At 46.1% G+C, this 21,987-nt stretch overlaps 1 pseudogene; it reads right to left on the reverse strand.

The window, feature by feature from the left end:
• The window catches only part of LOC144953344 (uncharacterized), a 201,380-nt pseudogene that overhangs the window by 60,169 nt on the left and 119,224 nt on the right, over positions 1-21,987 (reverse strand).

The raw sequence follows: 21,987 nt of genomic DNA on the forward strand, positions 1-21,987 counted from the left end.
AGTATTCAAGCGCACGAGGCCCTACAACGGAAGCAAGGCGTTGGTTGCAACGCTGCTGTCGTCGCAGCCCCGGGTTTGGTGGTCGCCGAACCCCAAGTCATCAGCCCACGAGAGGAGGCGTTCGCCACGGGACGACCAGGGGACTGGAGGCCGGGGGCCCGGTCGCCTCTGCGATCGGGCCGAAAGTCGAAGCAACCAAGATCTACTCCGACCCTCGTCACGTGCTATAACTGCGGCCTCCGGGGCCACGTGGCGTCCGGGTGCCGCGCTCCGCGGCAGCGCGCCATGGGAGCTCGGCTGGACGACGACCGAGAGCCCAAGTCATCTCTACAATCCCCGGCAAGTCGCGGCACCTCACACGCTCGGCCTGTTTATTCGGCACACATGGGACGCCGCGTTGCGGCGGAGGAGGGCCGGTTAAGGTTCGGGGATTCGGTTCGGCGAGGGGGGTTCGGCCGGGACCAGGGAGACATTGAATGGGCGGAATTGGGGCATAGAATTGTGGCTGCTTCGGAGGGTTCGTCCGTTGTTACGGGATCTATTGATGGGGTTGAGATTAGGGTGTTAGTGGACACGGGGGCATCGGCAACTATTATATCGGACCTCATTTATAATATTCTTCCAGTCCAATGTCGTCCGCTGCTTCCAGTGGATGTGCCATTTTACGCCGCTAATGGGGGATCGTTGGGCATTATCGGTCAGGTTAGGGCTTCCATTTGCATTGGAGATATCAAATTGTCGGGACCCGTTTTCGTTTCGTCTTCTTTGGCAGTTCCGTGTCTTTTGGGCACTGATTTTTTGGCTAAAATGCCTATTAAAATTCTTATCGATCAACGATGCATTGAACTGCCATCGGGTCGCCGGATTTCATTTTTGACGGGCCCTACTGACATTCGGACGGCGTGCGCTACGATACAAGCGGTGGCGACGCAGACAGTGCAAGTGCCCCAGGGTTCACAGATGTTGATTCCCCTCCGGTTGCGGAAACCATGGGTGAGGGAGGCTTCGGGACAGAGTATGCTTTTGGGTCCTTCTAACAAGGCTGTCGGGGGTCTTGATTTATCGGTGGCTCACACTTTGGTGCGGGCTGACAGGGATCCGTTTGTGATGGTTTTGAACGCGGGGTCGCGACCAGCTGTCATTCCGCAGGGCACCGTGCTGGCTCACGCGGCGCAGGTCCCTGGTGATGATGGGTTGGTTGCGCAGGTGGGCTCGAGCCCCGCGCGGAACGTTGAACCAAGGGAAGACCTTGAGTGGGTCCATTCGCTATGTGCCGCCTCGGACGATTTGTCGGCGGCGCAGTTGGGTGCGCTGCGCGAGTTGCTCATTGAATTCTCTGATGTATTCAGTAAACATAAGTATGACATTGGGTGCACGGATTTGTTGCACCATCACATTGAAACGGGCGATGCGGCGCCGGTCAGGCTAAATCCCTTCCGACTGAGTCCCGTGGAGAAGGAACATGTTCAGTAGGCTGTTAACGATATGCTAGAAGCCGATATTATTTCGCCCTCCTCTAGCCCGTGGGGAGCGCCTATTGTGCTGGTTAAGAAGCAGGATGGGTCCCTGCGATTCTGCGTTGATTTCCGTCGCCTGAATAAGATCTCTGTGGCTGACGCGTATCCGCTCCCCAGGATGGATGAGTCCCTCGATGCATTGTCTGGTGCGCGATATTTTTCGACTCTTGATTTGTTATCGGGGTTTTGGCAGTTGCCGCTCGACGAAGAGTCGAAACCTAAGACAGCATTTCGGACTCCAGGGGGGCTGTTCCAGTTTAACCGGTTACCCATGGGACTTCACTCCTCTCCAGCGACGTTTCAGCGACTTATGGAGCTGGTTTTGTCGGGCTTGCAGTGGGATACATGCTTGATTTATATGGACGATGTCATTGTTTTCAGTAAAACGTTTGAAGAACACCTCCGGCGATTGAGAGGGGTGTTCTTGCGAATGCGATCGGCTAAGTTGAAATTTAAACCGGCCAAATGTCACCTCCTTCGTAGGTCCGTTAGATACTTGGGTCACATTGTCGATTCTTCGGGGATCTCCACCGATCCCGCGAAGACGGATTGTGTCGGTTCGTGGCCGACACCTACGTCCGTTTCCGACGTGCGTAGTTTCATCGGGTTTGCTTCTTATTATCGGCGGTTCGTTGAGCACTTCGCCACTATTGCAAAACCCTTGCACGCTCTAACGGCGAAGGGAGTGAAGTTCAAATGGGGACCGGAGGAGGAGGCCGCGTTTCGCTCCCTCCGGGACGCCTTGGTGGGTGCCCCACCCTTGTGTTATCCCGATTTTGCCAGTCCCTTTTTGCTGGACACGGATGCTAGCAACACGGGCATTGGGGGGGTGCTATCCCAAGTCGTTGGGGGTGTCGAAAGAGTTGTCGCCTACGGTAGTAGGGTGTTGTCTCCGGCGGAGCAGCGCTACTGTGTCACCCGTCGCGAGCTGCTTGCCATTATTTTTTTTGTGCAGCAGTTTAGGCCATATCTTTATGGTCGTCACTTTACAGTCCGAACGGACCACGCGGCGCTACAGTATTCATTGAGGGTCGCCCAGCCCTCGGGCCAGTTGTCGCGTTGGTTGGAAGTCCTCCAGGACTATCAGTTTACGACTACGTACCGTAAGGGGTTGCGACACACGAATGCCGATTGCTTGTCGCGGTTGTTGCCTTGTGATGAATGCGCGTGTTTGTCGGGATCGGCGCGCTGTAAACCGACGCTTGCGGGGGAGATGGGGGCACTGGCTGCGACAGCGGGCGCACCGATCGGGGATGATTCCACTGCCTCTCAGGGTCGGGACTCGCTGCTCTCGCTGTCGCTCAGCGAATGGGGCCGCCTCCAGATGGCGGACAGCTCGCTGCTAGCATTGCGCCGCAAGGTTGGGGGTCCCGAGGGGGACCAGGAGCGTACCGGCTCCTATGTACTTGAGCAGGGCGTGTTATTGAAATGGGACAGTTTGTCCCGGCGGAACGCACTCGTGGTGCCTTCCGCTGTGAGGGGGAGGGTTGTCTTGGCGGCACACGAACGCCTCTTGCACTTGGGAGTTAACAAGACGCTTGCCCTGCTTCAGCGTGACTATTACTGGCCGGGAATGGGAAGTGATGTGGTGCATATTCTGAAGGGGTGCGTTGAGTGCGCCAGGCGTAAACCACCGGCCGTGGCAGCTAATCCACCGCTGCGATCTATTCAGGTCTCGCGTACCAACGAGCTCGTTGCACTCGATATTTTGGGGCCCTTCCCAGTCACGCCGAGAGGGAATAAATATTTGTTAGTGGGGGTCGAATACTTTACCCGATGGCCTATGGCGTGGCCTCTCGCTAACCAGTCGGCAGCGGCTGTGACGGATGCCTTCGTCCAGGGCTATGTCCTGGACAAGGGGGCACCCGAACGCCTGCTGACCGACCAAGGTAAAAATTTTTCGAGTAAATTGTTGCAAGAGGTGTGCGATCTGTTGGGTACCAAGAAGGTGCGTACCTCCCCGTACCACCCGCAGACTGACGGGATTGTGGAGAGACTCCACAAAACTTTGACTTCCATGCTGTGCCAGCAGGTGTGCGAGGCACATGTAGATTGGGACCTGCAGGTCCCGGGAGTCCTTGCCGCGTATAGAATGGCCCCCCATGCAGCTACGGGGTTTTCCCCATTCTATTTGATGTACGGTCGGGAAGCTGACCCGCCAATGGAAACGCAACTTGGCCTGTCCGCTCCACGAACTAATTCTAATTTGGCAGAACATATTAAGTTAAATATTCACAAGCTGACAGAGGCGAGGGAGGCCGCAAGGCTTAATTCGCGGGCTCGCCAAATTGCTAATGAACGGTTGCGGGCACGGAAGGTGTCCATGCACGAATGGAAACCAGGTGACAGGGCCTGGCTGCATTGCCCTCAGGCACCCTTGGCTACGTCGCCTAAATTGTTGAGACCGTGGAGGGGACCCGTGGAGGTCGTGCGCGTTGCACGGCCCCAGTGCGTTCAGATAAAGTGGGGAAAGCGCCGTTGGTACGTTCACCCCTCCCGACTGAAACCGTTCTCGCCTCCATATGGCCTCCCCTTGTGTCGTGATGGCCGGGCGTGTGACGTGACCGTCGACCCAGAGGGGGAAATGTTTCTGCCTGATCCACACGTATTTTCGCCTGATCTGCTCCCAGGTGTCTCGGAACTGACAGCTGCCGATCACCGGCGGCCGGATCTCTGCGGCGGGGCCGGCCCTTTCAGGCCCGTTCCGCGCCGTCTGGAGCAGCCGGAACCGCCGGACGGTCGTCAGTGTCCCGCCCCATACGATGGACCAGCCAGACGGACTCGCGCCAGGTCGTGCTACTTTGCATGACCTGCCTCGTGAGGAGTCGGGGCAGTTGGAGCGCCTCGTCACTGCGTGTAGTCGCAGGGACGTGGGGCGCGTTCGTTTCGAATTTGCTCGTATCGTGTTATTGTTGACTTTTCGTGTTCATTGTCAATCTGTACATAGTTATTCTTGTTGTTGTTGTTGTTGTTGTGTTATGTTACGGGGCACACTCGGGGGGTTACGGGGTTTTTTTTTGTTGGTTGTCGTTTTATCGTCGCGGTTGGTTGTTGTTAGCAGCCGGGCCGGCTGCGAGCTATGTGGGAGGGGGTGATGTAGTGGTGATACGCGCTGGGTGTATATGTCGTGTGCCAGCGCGTATGTACGGGTGTGTGTGTGGTGACGCGCGCTGACGGGGAGGAGCAGGCGTCAGTGCGCGGGTGGGGGTAGTGCTGCTGATTGGCTGTGTGCCGGTGACGCGCCCAGAGGGAGTGATCGGGTAGCAGCGCGGTGTGATTGGTCGGGGAGTGGAAACACGCGCTGAGCGGAACCGGATCGTAGGGATAGCGCGTGGGGATTGGGTAACTGAGGAGCGGTGCCGACGTTGAGGTCCGCATCCGCTCCGTCTCCCGGGAAGAAGAGGTATATAAGGTGATGCACAGAGGAGCAGGGGGCAGAAGTGGAACCATCTAAGAATGAAGACGAAGGTTCAGAGATAGAGCCCGGAGAGGAGAGTAATGGAGAGTAGAGGAGAGTAAGGTATAAGTGTGTAGCCAGCGAGAGAGAACGGTCTACACGAGCTGAGTAATGTATAGTGTGTAGCCAGCGAGAGAGAACGGTCTACACGAGCTGAGTAATGTATAGTGTGTAGCCAGAGAGAGAGAGAACGGTCTACACGAGCTGAGTGATGTATAGTGTGTAGCCAGCGAGAGAGAACGGTCTACACGAGCCGAGTATGCATACGGTGTAGCCAGAGAGAGAGGAAGGTCTACACGAGCCGAGTATGCATACGGTGTAGCCAGAGAGAGAGATGCAAAGTCTACACGAGGCGAGTGGAGAGTGTAGCAGAGGCGCAGAGTCTACACGAGGCGAGAGAAGAGTGTAGCCGAGGCGCGGAGTCTACACGAGGCACAGAGAGCCAGCAGCACAGAATCCAGAGAGTCAAGAGAAGCGTAGGGTGAAGAAGAAGAGGTCACGAGTTGTACCGTTGTATGGTGACCGCATTGTGAAGAAGAGAGGCCACGCGTTGTATTGTTACAAGTCAAGATTTAATAAAAGAAGTGTGTTCCCGTCAAGGAGTTTCCTGCCGTCATTTTCCAATACTTCACATGTATTGAATGTTATCCAACACGGGGGAGGAGTGTGCCTTTTAGTTCAGACCCAAGCTGCTGCTAGTCTCCTATCTGTGACGTCACATGTTAATGGGGAGACAGCCAAGATGCTGCCGGTTAAGGGCAGATGTGTGACGAAGATCCTCAACCTGAAACTCGCTTAAAACACGTTGTTGATATGAATAAATAAACGGACACACATTTGTTAAAAAAAACGTTTTTATTCATCTGCAATCATTTTTAAGTCAAAACTCGAACCGAATGTATTATGTCCTATGTTCAAACAGTTACAATGCAATGCAAACCATATCCGTTCCAGGAATACCAACGCGTTAAAGTATCATTCCCCATTATTTCCTTATTAGTTCACCACATGTGTTCACTGTGCGTCTATGTTGAAGTCAAGGCCATATATCCAACGAACGCGTCATCAATGTACATCCTTAAATCGGTTATCTAAAGTCGAATAATACCAACCAAAAAAAGCTATATGCTTGAAAAAACCCGTTTAAAATGTTGAGAAAAGATCTAACTAAAGATGCATTCCAACTTTAGCTCAACAGGAAGACTTAAACACTACAATATTGTCCGGAATTGAATCATATCACAACCACTGCTCATCACGCCACTTCGGCAAGTAATCCGATAACATTACAAACCACCATTGTGCACGTCATTAAACTCTCACAAAAACTGTAAAACTAACAAATATTACCTGACGTAATATTTGTTCAGTCATCCCTGACTCTCGGTTTGATCGTCGAGCCACTCCATTACATCCAGCCATCTCTCGGGATCCAACTGCATGGGATCGAAGGTGGAAACTTCTTCAGGACTCATTGCAGCACCTTGAATTTCAGCTTTTGATTTCAGTTTCCTATCATTGTGGACCTTCTGATGCCTGTTCATGGTTGATGTCCGTGCAAATGCCTTGCCACACACAGAGCACAGTAACGGCTTCTCGCCCGTGTGTGTTCTCTGGTGTCTCTGAAGATGTGATGACTGTGCAAATGCCTTCCCACACACAGGGCACAGGAATGGCTTCTCTCCCGTGTGTGTTCTCTGATGGTCTTGAAGAGTTGCCGAGTGTGCAAATGCCTTCCCACACACAGAACACAGGAATGGCTTCTCACCCGTGTGTGTTCTCTGATGACTCTGAAGATGTGATGACTTTGCAAATGTCTTCCCACACACAGGGCACAGGAATGACTTCTCGCCCGTGTGTGTTCTCTGATGAGTTTGAAGAGTTGATGTCCGTGCAAATGCCTTCCCACACTCAGAGCACAGGAACGGCTTCTCGCCCGTGTGTGTTCTCTGGTGTCTCTGAAGATGTGATGACTGTGCAAATGCCTTCCCACACACAGGGCACAGGAATGGCTTCTCGCCCGTGTGTGTTCTCTGATGAGTTTGAAGAGTTGATGAGTCTGCAAATGTCTTCCCACACACAGGGCACAGGAATTGCTTCTCGCCCGTGTGTGTTCTCTGGTGAGTTTGACGAGTTGATGCCCGTGCAAATGCCTCCCCACACACAGAGCACAAGAATGGCTTCTCGCCCGTGTGTGTTCTCTGGTGACTCTGTAAATGTGATGATTGTGCAAATGTCTTCCCACACACAGAGCACAGGAATGGCTTCTCGCCCGTGTGTGTTCTCTGGTGACTCTGTAAATGTGATGATTGTGCAAATGTCTTCCCACACACAGGGCACAGGAATGGCGTCTCGCCCGTGTGTGTTCTCTGGTGACTCTGTAAATGTGATGGCCGTGAAAATGCCTTCCCACACACAGAGCAATTGAATGGCTTCTTGCATCCGTGTGCGTGGGGCTGTGGAGAGCGTCTCTGCTCCATGTGAGCGTAGTAACAGCAGCGGTGTTATCGAGTAAAAAGTACGCTATCGGCCGCAAGTATGTTTAGCGTTGAGTTTTGGATTTTGTTAACTGCTAAAACAAGAACGACACTCTAACCGAGATGCAAAAAAATCTCGCTAATGTGACGGCGAACACGTTTAAGAGTTTATCCGCGAAAATAGACACTTACTTGGAGATTCACGGTATATCGATGTCTGTAACCCGTTTGAAGATGTCGCCACGAACTCTCCCGACGCAAAGTCGCCTCACTGTCGACACAGCAATTGTGCTCGCCAGGCTGCGTTGTCTCTGGGTTTAAGGGCGATCAGCAGAGCGACGAGTCGAGCGTCCAACCTCATCAAGTTCCCTCTCGAAATGGCATTGAGCTCTGCTTCTGAGCCGCCTCATAACTCCCCCCCTCGGATCCAATCCTTTGTCTTTCAGGATATTTGCATTCGATTGTTAATTTAGGAAGGTACAATCCGCATGTCTATTAACATACCGAAGGGTATTGTGCCCATTGTGCTTCATGCATGAATATGTAAGTGCATCTCAGTGTGTAATTGTGCGCCTATTTTGAATAAATGGAAAAACTTTGTCCTCGATTTAAAGTGAATGCAGAGAAATTAGCATGTAACTTTAGAAAAGGAAGAGAGCTGCCTTCTCGACGAGGGAGTGAAACCAAATAGGTAATATTCTTTTACAGCGTTACAATCGATAGGTTGTAGTTCATAGGTTATAATATTATTATGTTTCACTATGATAGAGCTTAACATGTGAGAGTCTACAATATCAGAGTTGATCAAATGCGACGATCATGGCGGGTTCAGGTACAGGTCATAGAGGTGGGAGATGTAATAACAGTGCGTCAACTAAGGGACAAGTGGTGACAACAGGATAGAGAGAGTTTGAGAAGGGAAGGCGAGACCAAGTGTGGGCGGAGGTTCACGCCGAGAATGAGATAGGGGGAGGAACGAGGTTCGGGGCTGTGTTGGCTGGTTGCTGTTTCGTCGTCGTCATTGCTATATCGTGACGCCTGGGTCCTACGCCGCGTTAAATGCTAAATAAAATAACCCTCTGCAGTCTGAGTCCGTAGTCATTACAATTGCAATGATCACGGGCTTATATTGAGTTTGTGCGTTTATTGAAACATATGCAGATATTGTATATTGCTATTGGATGTCATTGAGATGGAACATTCATCTAGCAGTCACAATCCTGATTCTAATATGACCATAGTGATAATTAATTTAATAAAAAGTACTTTTCGATTTAAAGCTTTCGTGACTGCAGGGATTCATCTTCTTGGTTCTTTCGTTAAAGACACGTAGAAGGGAAGTAATAAAATAATAAAAAATAAAACATAATAAAATAATTATTATGTTAAAACATAATAAAATAATTATTATGTTTTATTTTTATTATTTTATTACTTCCCTTCTACGTGACTTTACCGAAAGAACCAAGAAGAAAAAAGAGTACTTTGTTTGTGTGTAGGTCTGTGTCATCGGGGATCAGCGAACACTGCTTGTGAATGAACTCGCACACCTTTATGACCGACATTGTACTAATTTTGGTTGATCGAGACGAACAAGGCACGTGCCATGTCCAGACGAATTGATATTAACAATATTGTCCTTAAATATAATGCTAACACTGGATTAACGTTAACACTGGATTAAACATGCACATTTTTAACTCTGCCTAGCATTTATGACTAACGATTCGCATTTGCACATAACATATATTCAAGCACAGTAAAATGCGCATACGAACATATTGTTACTAGAATAATTTTAATGCGATTCTAACCCTGCAAACCCCCACAGTTCGCATATCCGTCCCCCGATTCGATTGAACGTATACTTTACATACATATGAGCGATTAAAATGCTTCTAATGACATTCTCATACCGTAACTATTATACATACATATGCGCAGAGTGTGATTCTAATACGATCACGTTGTAATTCTAATACTTGCAATGAGATTATAATACCGTACCTCTGTTTTTGCTGTTATAAATGATTAAACTAGTTTATAGTAGTTTCATGTTTTGTGTTATCGTTTATAGTGTTACAGTTCACGTGTCATAGCGTACAGGATTACCTGTATACTTGATGATTAGGGACCGTAACGTTGTGAATCGAATTCATATTCTTTGTGAATCGATTTATAATGGGACCCTTTCCCCTCCAGGAACACATGTTAATGGGGAGACAGCCAAGATGCTGCCGGTTAAGGGCAGATGTGTGACGATGATCCTCCACCTGAAACTCGCTTAAAACACGTTGTTGGTATGAATAAATAAACGGACAAACATTTGTTAAAAATACATTTTTATTCATCTGCAATCATTTTTAAGTCAAAACTCGAACCGAATGCATTATGTCCTATGTTCAAACAGTTACAATACAATGCAAACCATATCCGTTCCAGGAATACCAAAGCGTTAAAGTATCATTCCCCATGATTTCCTTATTAGTTCACCACATTTGTTCACTGTGCGTCTATGTTGAAGTCAAGGCCATATATCCAACGAACGCGTCATCAATGGACATCCTGGAATCGGCTATCTAAAGTCGATTAATACCAATCAAAAAAAGCTATATACTTGAAAAAAAACGTTTAAAATGTTGAGTAAAGATGTACCTACAGATGCATTTCAACTTTAGCTCAACAGGAACACTTAACGACTACAATTGAACCCTCTCACAACCAGTGCTCATCACACCACTTCGGCAAGTAATCCGATAACATTACAAACCACCAATGTGCAGGTCACGAAACTCTCAAAAAACTGGAAAACTAAAACGGTAAAAATTACTGTGATGCCACCGCCACGAAGCCGTTCAGCAGGCGCCCCATCTACGACCTCGCCACCACCAAGCGATGGAGCCGACCCCGCGTCCCCTTCACCTCACCTCACATGAACACACCCGCACGCATTCCCCACCCCCCATAGAGCTCCGAGGGGAGGTCACCTGACCCACCGGTTTTTATCCGAGAAGCCCTTATCGGGATTAACTTTCACGGTTTCCGGCGACCAGGGAATTGTACGACCTCCCCCGACGCTACTTCGCGGCGCTGCGACCGGCCTTAAGATGGTATGGTCGCGGCGAAGGGCATTCGGCCACCGCGGGTGAAACGCACCCCCCACACCCACGCACGTATCGACAAGGCAAGCAGAGGGGCATAAGGGAGAGCATAAGCATTGTTACACTGAGCTAGAATGTATGTTAAATGTAGATGCACATCGGAGTCGTAAATGCGGCCTGGGTGGTGCCAGATTTAGAATCGCATCAAAATTATAAAAATCGTACCATGGTCGTATTAGAATCAAGCTGCCCACTGCTGGTAGAATGTTCCATCGCAATGGCACCGAATAGCAATATACAGCATTGATATTGGGCGTAGAGCCTTCAAGCACAACCTTGCGCATTTTGACCTGGTTCTCGACGCTGGTCCCTCGCCCATGGCAGATTCTTGTGCATTACGGGGCGTAAAGGGTTCGAAGAATGTGACTGGGCTCCAGGCACCGGTTCCCCGCACGTGGCGGATCCTTGAGGCACCCCGGGCCTCAGGGGCTCGGAAACTGTGGGCATCACAACACATTTCGTTTGGAGTACGGTTTCCCTTGCGGAGCGCCCCACCACGTCGGACACACCAGACTTGGGCTCTACAGGACATAGGGATGAGCTGTCTGGGTGTGGACGGACATAACTACATGGGTACACACTGCGGCCATTTCACCTCCATGACTTCTACCTGTCGCCGCCGTGGGCGGAGCAACTTGGTGGACGTACCCGGTGTCACCTTTGGGCAATACAACCTGTCTACGACCGCCCATGGAAGCACGTATTCCCGCCGCCCCGTGTTCTTTTCATTCGCCACTTGCGCTCTGGCAGGGATAGTTCCTCGTTATAAATCGTTTCACAACGTTCTGGTCCCGAAACCCGAAGTATACGGGCGATCACATGTACTCTATAACATGTAAACTGATACCACTATGAACAATAACACTAAACATTCAACGACTTTAATTTTTTTTTATATAATAGATTCCACCATCAACGGAGTTACGGTATGAGAATGTCATTAGAAGCATTTTAATCGCACTTATATGTATGTAAAGTGTACGTTCAATCGAATCGGGGGACGGATATGCGAACTGTGGGGGTTTGCAGGGTTAGAAGCGCATTAAAATTATTCTAGTAACAATATGTTCGTATGCGCATTTTACTGTGCTTGAATATATGTTATGTGCAAATGCGAATCGTTAGTCATAAATGCGAGGCAGGGGTTTAAAATGTGCATGTTTAATCCAGTGTTAACCTTAATCCAGTGTTAGCATTATATTTAAGGACAATATTGTTAATATCAATTCGTCTGAAAATGGCACGTGCCTTGTTCGTCTCGATCAACGAAAATTAGTAGAATGTCGGTCATAAAGGTGTGCGAGTTCATTCATAAGCAGTGTTCGCTGATCCCCGATGACACAGACCTACACACAAAGTACTCTTTATTAAATTAATTATCAGCTCAGACATCTTCATCTCAATCATTTCCAAAGACGTGTGGGGTCCCGCGAGAGCAGGGCCTGGCAACAAATATCTGAGCAGCGGAAGCAGCAGAATCAGAAGTAGCTGCGTCGCCCTCGAAATGTGATGTTGCTGCTGCTGTATTTGCTTCTGCGTCGATCAAGATTGACGCTCTTGATCGTCGCATTTGATCAACTCTGACATTGTAAACTCTCACATGTTAAACTCTAACATAGTGAAATATAATATTATAACATATGAACTACAAACTATCCATTGTTACGCTTTAAAATACGATTAACTGTTATAGTGCAGAACCACATAATTGGAGGTGTGGGATTATAATCGCATACTAATCATTAGAATCGCACTGAGCTAATTAGAATCACACTGTGGTTGTACGTATGGTAAGTTAATATGACAACCGGGGGTAGGATATGCAGGATTAGAATCGAATTACAATTATTCGAATCCCACTCGTATTAGAATCACACTTTCCACTGTTGGATGAATGTGTAGTATCAATGGAATTGAATAGCCATATAAGTATATACAGTATACGCAAATAAAGAGTATAACAATCACACATTGTAACATAGATACAATAAACATTATATAAAAAACGTATTTACAAATATATATTCCACTTTTTTAAAACTCAGAATGTCGTCGTTTATGTGGGGACATGGAGCGCAGTGGATCGTATTGTCTAAGCTGCTTTTCGGAATCCGTGTGATAACCCAGTCACATCGCCTAACTCCAGTGACAGCACCTTACCCAAACTACATCTCCCAAACAAGGCAGCCTTACCGATGCTGTGTATTATGTTTACGGGATAACAGAGGTGTGTATTTTCCCGTACGCCTTGCCAAAAAAGACTGATTGTCCGCTTAACAGCCTAGCCTGTAAACCACCATTGGTGACAGTGTTGTTTCAGAGCAGCTATTAAAGTCGTTTTGGCAAACGAAGTGGTGGCTGGCCAAACCATTCCTCGCTGTTTGTCTCCGGAGTGATGACGGATACAAACCAGACCAAGCGGAGGCCATGTACCAGATCGGATTTTGGTTACTGATGTTAGAGTGATTGAATTGCAAGTGTGGTCACTACGCGTCTGTACGTGCTCACTCCCGAAGCTCGGTGGTTTTTGGCAACGCCACGGGGTTGCATTCACTTTAAATCGAGGACAATGGAGGGCATGGGGATCGTGTTTTTACAGCGCTAAACCCATTTATTCAAAATAAGCGCACAATTACACACTGAGATGCACTTACATATTCATGCATGAAGCACAATGGGCACATTACCCTTCGTTGGTAATAAGCGACTTTAGATAACCGATTTCAGGATGTACATTGATGACGCGTTTGTTGCATGTTTGGCTTGGACTTAAACACAGACGCACAATGAACAAATGTGGTGAACTAATTAGGAGATCAATGGCGAATTATACTTTGGTTTGGTATTCCTGGAAGTGACTTGATTTGCATTGTACTGTAGCTATACTCTTTGGTTCTTTCGGTAACGTCATATAGGTAGACAAAATAATAGATAATAATAGATCAATAATGTGATCTATTATTTTTCGACCTTCGTGACTTTAACGAAAGAATCAAAGAGTATGGATTCCTGCAGTCACGAAAGCTTCAAATCAAGATTGTACTGTAACTGTTTGAACATAGGACATCATAAACTTTCGATACGAGTTGTAGTACTGTAAATATTCTTGCAGATGAATAAGACATTATTTTCAACAACTGCTTGTCCGTTTTAATTTTAAAATGTTAATAGCAAAGACGTGTTGAGCCGATTTTCAGGTGGAGCATCTCTGTCACATAACGGGCATCATATTAACATGTGTTCCTGGAGGGGAAAGGGCCCCATTATAAATCGATTCACAACGTTACGGTCCCTATTCATCAAGTATACAGGGAATCCTGAACGCTATGACAAGTGAACTGTAACACTATAAACGATAACACGAAACATTAAAATACTATAATCTAGATTAACCATTTATAACACCAAAAACAGAGGTACGGTATTATCATCTTTACAAGTATTAGAATTACAATGTGATCGTATTAGAATCACACTCTGCGCATATGTATGTATAGTGTACGTGCAAGCGAACTGTGCTCGTATGAACGTATGTAATATGCATCTATGGCCTTTGGACATGCGAACCGGTGGTCGGATATGCGAACGGGGGGGGTGCAGGATTATGATCGGATTAAAATGACGAGAATAACACTAGGGTCGTATTAGAATAACACTGAGCTAGAATGTATGTTAAATGTAGATGCACATCGGGAGTAGTAAATGCGGCCTGGGTGGTGCCAGATTTAGAATCGCATCAAAATTATTAAAATAGCACCATGGTCGTATTCGAATCAAGCTGCCCACTGCTGGTAGAATGTTCCATCTCAATGGAACCGAATAGCAATATACATCTTCTTGGTTCTTTCGGTAAAGTCACGTAGAAGGGAAGTAATAAAATATAAAAATAAAACATAATAAAATAATTCTCACGACGTTTCGGCCACAACGCAAGCAGCCGTCCTCAGGTGGAGAACAGGTCCGTCAAGTAGACGGACTCTGAATGTCACGCTCCAGGCTTGGAGCGACTATTTATGCTGGGATGGAGGAGCGAAGAGCGTCTTGACAAAATAATTTGCATATCAAGAGGAATTTAGCATATTTATGGGAAATGCAGATATGTGATTTGCACTTCTTGTGAAATGCGTAGGAGGTGGGCGGGGGGGTTTCAAAGTCATTATGTCCATGCATTATGCAGGATTAGCAGCATCAAAGGGAGGGAGTAAGGTCAGAATTAATAATATACCGTACTGATATTGGGCGTGGAGCCTTCAAGCGCAACCTTGCGCATTTTGACCTGGTTCTCGACGCCCGTCCCGCGCCCATGGTAGAATCTTGTGCATGTCGGGGCGTCAAGGGCTCGCACCGCAGCCTTGAAGGATTAGGCAGGTCCCTGGCTTCTTTTGAAGAATATGACCAGGCTCCAGGTACCGGTTCCTCGCACGTGGTGGATCCTTGAGGCACCCCGGGCCTCAGGGGCTCGGAAACTGTGGGCATAACAACACATTTCCTTTGGCGTACGGTTTCCGTTGCCGAGTGCCCCACCACCTTGGACACACCAGACTTTAGCTGTACATTACATGGGGATGAGCTGTCTGGGTGGGGACGGACATAACTACATTCGTACACACTGCGGCCATTTCACCTCTATGACTTCTACAAGACACCGCCATTGTTGGAGCAACTTGGGGGACGTACCCGGTGGCACCTGTTGGCAATACACCATGCCCTGTCCCCGACGGCCCATGGAAGCACGTGTTCCCACCACCCGTGTTCTTTTCATTAGCGGCTTGCACTCTGGCTGGGAAAGGTCCTCGTTATAAATCGTTTCGCAACGTTCTGGTCCTGAAACCCGAAGTATACCGGGGATCACTATAACATGTAAACTGATAACACTATAAATAAACAATGACACTAAACATTAAACGACTAAATTTCGATTTAAAGCTTTCGTGACTGCAGGCATTCATCTTCTTGGTTCTTTCGGTAAAGTCACGTAGAAGGAAAATAATAAAATAATTAAAATAAAACATAATAAAATAATTTTCACGATGTTTCGGCTACAGCGCAAGCAGCCGTCCTCATGTGAAGAATGTAACACCACCAAGCTTGGAGCGTATATTTAAGCTGGGTTGGAGGGGGAAGAAGAGCGCCTTGACAAAAATAATTTGCATATCCAGATGAATTTAGCATATTTTTGGAAAATGCGTAGGAGGTGGGCGGGGCGTATACAGTAGGGTTGGTAGAATAATACTTAGGGTCATATTATAGTCGAAGGTATAGATTGTGTATAGTAATACAGTATATAATTTAATGTTGGGTTTGTCTATGGCAGTACATAGTACGGGGTATCCCGCTGCTGTGTGTTGTGTTTATGGGATAACAGAGGTGTGTATTATCCCATACGCCTTGCCCAAAACGACTGATTGCAGAACCACGTAACAGCCTAGCCTGTAAACCACTATTGGTGACTTGTTTGAGAGCAGCTATTAAAGTCGCTGCGCTAAATGAGGTTGTGGCTGGCCGAACTATACCTCGCTGTTTGTCTCCGGAGTGATGACGGATACAAACCAGACCAAGCGGAGGCCATGTACCAGATCGGATTTTGGTTACTGATGTTAGAGTGATTGTATTGCAAGTGTGGTCACTAAGCGTCTGTACGTGCTCACTCCCGAAGCTTGGCGGTTTTTGGCAATCCTCTTGATATGCAAATTATTTTGTCAAGGCGCTCTTCTTCCACCTCCAACCCAGCTTATGTTTACGCTCCAAGCTTGGCAGTGTTTCATTCTTCACCTGAAGACGGCTGCTTGCGTTGTAGCCGAAACGTCGTGAGAATTATTTTATTATGTTTTATTTTTATTATTTTATCACTTCCCTTCTACGTGACTTTACGGAAAGAACCAAGAAGATGAATCCCTGCAGTCACGAAAGCTTTAAATCGAAATTATAAACTCTAACAATATAACCTTTAAACTATCAGCTATACATTGAAACGCTTTAAATAACACTACAAACTAGTGTTATAGTAAACTATAATGTTGTGAACTCTAACAATATAAGCTATGAGTGATACATTATAATGCAATAAAATAACATCATAAACTAGTGTTACAGATTAGAACACCGTACATTGAAGTGTGATATTCGAATCTCATTCGAATTCTTAGCTTCACACCGTGGTCCTCTAAGAATCACACTATGCTCGTGAGTATGTAACATGTCTGTATGTAAAATGTATGTACGTGGATTATGTGAAATGGAAAGTGCAGAATCAGGATGGGATTAAAATTATTTGAATAACACTTTGGTGGTATTAAGATCAAGCTGTCCACTGCTGGATGAATGTTCCATCTCAATGGCATCAAATAGCAATATTCAGTTTGAATATGTAAAATAATCGCACAAACGCAATATTAGCCCGTAAAATAATGAATCGTTACAATTGTAATGACTTCGAACTCATATTGCAGAGGGTTCTTTGATTTAGCCTTTAACGCGGTTTCAGACCCCAGGCGTCACGATATAGCAACAACGACGACGAGACAGCAACCAGCCAACACAGCCCCAAACCTCGTTCCTCCCCCTCTCTAATTCTCGGCGTGAACCTCCGCCCATACTTGGTCTCGCCTTCCCTTCTCGAACTCTCTCTATCTTGTTGTCACCACTATTCCCTTAGTTGATGCACTGTCTTTACATCACCCACCTCTATGACCTCTAGCTGACCCCGCCATGGGCGGAGCAACTTGGGGGACATACAGATATGTATGCAAATTATCTGTACAATCGAACCGGGGGTCGGATATGTGAACTGTGGGGGGGGGGGGGGTACAGGGCAAGAATCGCATTCAAATTTTAGAATAACAATATGGTCGTATTAGAATTTTAATGGGCTTTAATGTATGTTACGTGCAAATGCAAATCATTAGTCGTAAATGCGAGGGAGGGTTTAAGAGGTGCACGTTTAATCCAGTGTTAACATTTATTTTAGCATCATATTTAAGGACAATGTTGTTGATAAGAATTCGTCTGGACATGGCACGTGCCTTGTTCTACTCGATCAACCAAAATTAGTACAATGTCGGTCATACAGGAGTGTGATTTCATTCATGAGTAGTATTCACACAGCCCCGATGACACTAACCTACCTAAAGTTATGGTTAAACAAAGTTATCTTGAGTGACTTAATTCTCAGCTCAGACATGATCATCGCAATCATTTCCAAAGACGTGTGGGGTCCTGCGATAGCACTCGGAATCGGAAGTAGATGTGTCGCCCTCGAAATGTGTTGTCGCTGCTGTTGTTGCTGCTGTAGTTGCTTCTGTTGCTCTAATAAACGCAGGGAGGTGGTGTTCCGTGTTGGGATGACGCCTTTGATTAAAGCCTCTGATCAAACTCACCTCGATTGACGCCCTTGATCGTCGCATTTGATCAACTCTGTATACTCTCTCACATGTTAAGCTCTATCATAGTGAAACATAATACTGTATTATAACCTATGAACTACAACCTATCCATTGTAACGCTGTAAAAGAATATTACCTATTGGGTTTCACTCCCTCGTCGAGAAGGCCGCTCTCTAAAGTTACATGCTAATTTCTCTGCATTCACTTTAAATCGAGGACAAAGTTTTTCCATTTATTCAAAATAAACGCACAATTACACACCGAGATGCACTTACATATTCATGCATGAAGCACAATGGGCACATTACCCTTCGGTATGTTAATAGACATGCGGATTATACCTTACAAAATTAACAATCGAATGCAAATATCATGAAAGACAAAGGATTGGATCCTAGGGGGGGGAGTTATAAGGCGGCTCAGAAGCAGAGCTCAACGCCATTTCGAGAGGGAACTTGATGAGGTTGGACGCTCGACTCGTCGCTCTGCTGATCGCCCTTCAACCGCGAAACAACGCAGCCTGGCGAGCACAATTGCTGTGTCGACAGTTAGGCGACTTTGCGTCGGGAGAGTTCGTGGCGACATCTTCAGACGGGTTCCAGACATCGATCTACCGTGAATCTCCAAGTAAGTGTCTATTTTCGCGGATAAACTCTTAAACGTGTTCGTCGTCAAATTTGCGGGATTTTTTTGCGTCTCGGTTAGACGCGAGTGTCGTTCTTATTTTAGCAGTTAACAAAATCCAAAACACAACGCTAAACATACTTGAGGCCGATAGCGTACTTTTGACTCAATAACACCGCTGCTGTTACTACGCTCACATGGAGCAGAGAGGCTCTCCACAGCCCCACGCACACGGAGGCAAGAAGCCATTCAATTGCTCTGTGTGTGGGAAGGCATTTTCAAGGGCATCACATCTTCAAAGACACCAGAGAACACATACAGGCGAGAAGTCATTCCTGTGCCCTGTGTGTGGGAAGGCATTTGCACACTCGTCAACTCTTCAAGACCATCAGAGAACACACACGGGCGAGAAGCCATTCCTGTGCCCTGTGTGTGGGAAGGCATTTGCACACTCGTCAACTCTTCAAGACCATCAGAGAACACACACGGGCGAGAAGCCATTCCTGTGCCCTGTGTGTGGGAAAGCATTTGCACGGGCATCAACTCTTCAAACTCATCAGAGAACACACACGGGTGAGAAGCCATTCCTGTGCTCTGTGTGTGGGAAAGCATTTGCACGGTCATCAAGCATGAACAGGCATCAGAAGGTCCACAATGATAGTAAACTGAAATCAAAAGCTGAAATTCAAGGTGCTGCAATGAGTCCTGAAGAAGTTTCCACCTTCGATCCCATGCAGTTGGATCCCGAGAGATGGCTGGATGTAATGGAGTGGCTCGGGGAAGTGGTGTGATGAGCACTGGTTGTGAGAGGGTTCAATTGTAGTCGTTAAGTGTCCCTGTTGAGCTAAAGTTGAAATGCGCCTGTAGGTACATCTTTACTCAACATTTTAAACGGGTTCTTTTTCAAGTTTATAGCTTTTTTATTGGTATTAATCGACTTTAGATAGCCGATTCCAGGATGTACATTGATGACGCGTTCGTTGGATATATGGCCTTGACTTCAACATAGACGCACAGTGAACAAATGTGGTGAAATCATGGAAATGATACTTTAACCCTTTGGTATTCCTGGAACGGAAATGGTTTGCATTGTACTCGAAATGTGTGAACATAGGACATAATAAATATTCCCTTCGAGTTTTGACGTTAAAAATGATTGCAGATGAATAAAAACTTATTTTTAACAAATGTTTGTCCGTTCTTTATTTTATAATGTTCCTAGCAAAAACACACAAGTGTGCCCTTAACCGGCTGCATCTTGGCTGTCTACCCGATTAACACGTGTTACTTGAGGGGAATGGTCCCCGTTGTTAATCGTTCATCAACGTACCAGTCCCTAATCTCGAAGTATGTCGGGGATAAACTGTACTCTATAACATGTAAACTGTAATATATACTATAAACGATAACACTAAATATTAAACGATTATAAACCAGTGTTTTAATTTATAACCATATAAACGGAGGTAAAGTATTATAATATCATTAGAAGCATTAGAATGGTCATATTACAATCACGATTTTCACTGCTAGATATCATCGAATAACAAAAGACGGAATATATTTATATAAATATGATCATGTCTGAGCTGAGGTTTAAGCGAATAAAGTTTACTTTGTCTCACCATAACGGTGTGTGGGTTAGTGTCATAGGGGCTAGACGAATACTACTCATTCATGAACTCGCACTCCTTTATGACCGACATTGTACTAATTTTGGTTGATCGAGTAGAACCAGGCACGTGCCATGTCCAGGCGAATGATTATAAACAATAGTGTCCTTAAATATAATGCTAAAATTAACGTTAACACTGGATTCAACGTGCACCTCTTAACAACTGCCTCGCATTTACGACAAATGATTGCATTTGCACATAACATACATTCAAGCACAGTAAAATGCTAATACTATTGTTATTCTAGGAATTTTAATGCGATTCTTACCCTGCACCTCCCACAATTCGCATATCCGATCCCCGGTTCGATTGAACGAACACTTTACATACATATGAGCAAAGTGCGAATATAATACTTCTAATGAGATGTGAATACCGTATCCATAAATTGCCTAAATATGAAAATGCGTCGTTATGCCCGCCACCACCCAACTCACCTAATTAGTAAGGGTTGTCACGTCCAGCACAATGGTGTGTTTGAGAGCCAAGCCACAACATATACAATCTAAGTACGACGTTTCGCCAGTAATTACAACACTCTTCATTAGGCGACGGCCAGTTTTGTGGAGACGTCCTCCTGTTTCGTTCCGTAAATAGAGAGGTAGATGTGATGACAAAACGTGTGTGCTCTTCTTGCGCGAAGTGGGGAAGGGCGGGGTGTTAATGGATACATATATATATATGGCTATGTGTACCCATTGCCGTTTGGGTTATTTATATGGTAATCAACGTACATTATACATGCGAATTAAGTGAACCCATTGACCTTGTACTTCCTGTCGACTGTGTGTACTAAAATAGCCGTGCCAACGGTAATCCCAATTGAAGAATAGTGACCGGAATAGACATGCTTTAGTAACGAATTGTCATGTTCTGTTAAAGTGACAAACCTTACTATTTTGATGTGTCGGGTGGTGGCGGGTTTAACAATATATATTTTTTACTTACGCAATTTAACCCCAAAAACCTGTTCGATTGAACATACACTATACATATTTATGAGCAGAGTGCTATTCTAATACTTACAATGAGATGTTACTACCGTACCTCCGTTAATGGTGTAATAAATTATTAAACCAGTTTATAGTAGTTTAATGTTTAGTGCTATCGTTTATAATGTTACAGTTGACATGTTATAGAGTACAGGTGATCTCCAGTATACTTCGGGATTAGGGACCAGAATGCTGCGAAACGATTTATAACGGGGCCATTCGCGTCTAGGAACATGTTAATGGGGAGACAGCCAAGATGCTGCTCGTTAAGGGCAGACTTGTGTGACGGTGATTAGCGAATAGTACCGAATAATTAGCTCACACTCATTTATGACAAGATTTGTCGTAATTTTGGTTGATTACGGAGAACAAGACACCTGTTATGTTGACGAATTCTTAGTATATTGCTAAAATATCGTTAACACTAGAATAAACTCTGAGCCATCTCATCACGTTGCTTCAAATATGCTCTAGGTTGAGTGTCCTGATGTGGTCTGAAGCATTTACTGTGATTAAATTGAAGCATTCACAGCGGCCCACAACCCTGAATTGTGCAGCTTGGAATAATGGAGGAATTCGCATTAATTTTTTTGTTTTTTTGAACCCGAGGCCATAATTAGGAGGTACATCACAAGCGAAACCGATAGTATTTGCCAAGAATATCTTCATTAATCGAGAACGAAAGAAGGAAGTTCAAATGG

The sequence above is a fragment of the Lampetra fluviatilis genome, chromosome 74 (assembly GCF_964198595.1).
Source record: "Lampetra fluviatilis chromosome 74, kcLamFluv1.1, whole genome shotgun sequence".
Taxonomy (NCBI): domain Eukaryota; kingdom Metazoa; phylum Chordata; class Hyperoartia; order Petromyzontiformes; family Petromyzontidae; genus Lampetra; species Lampetra fluviatilis.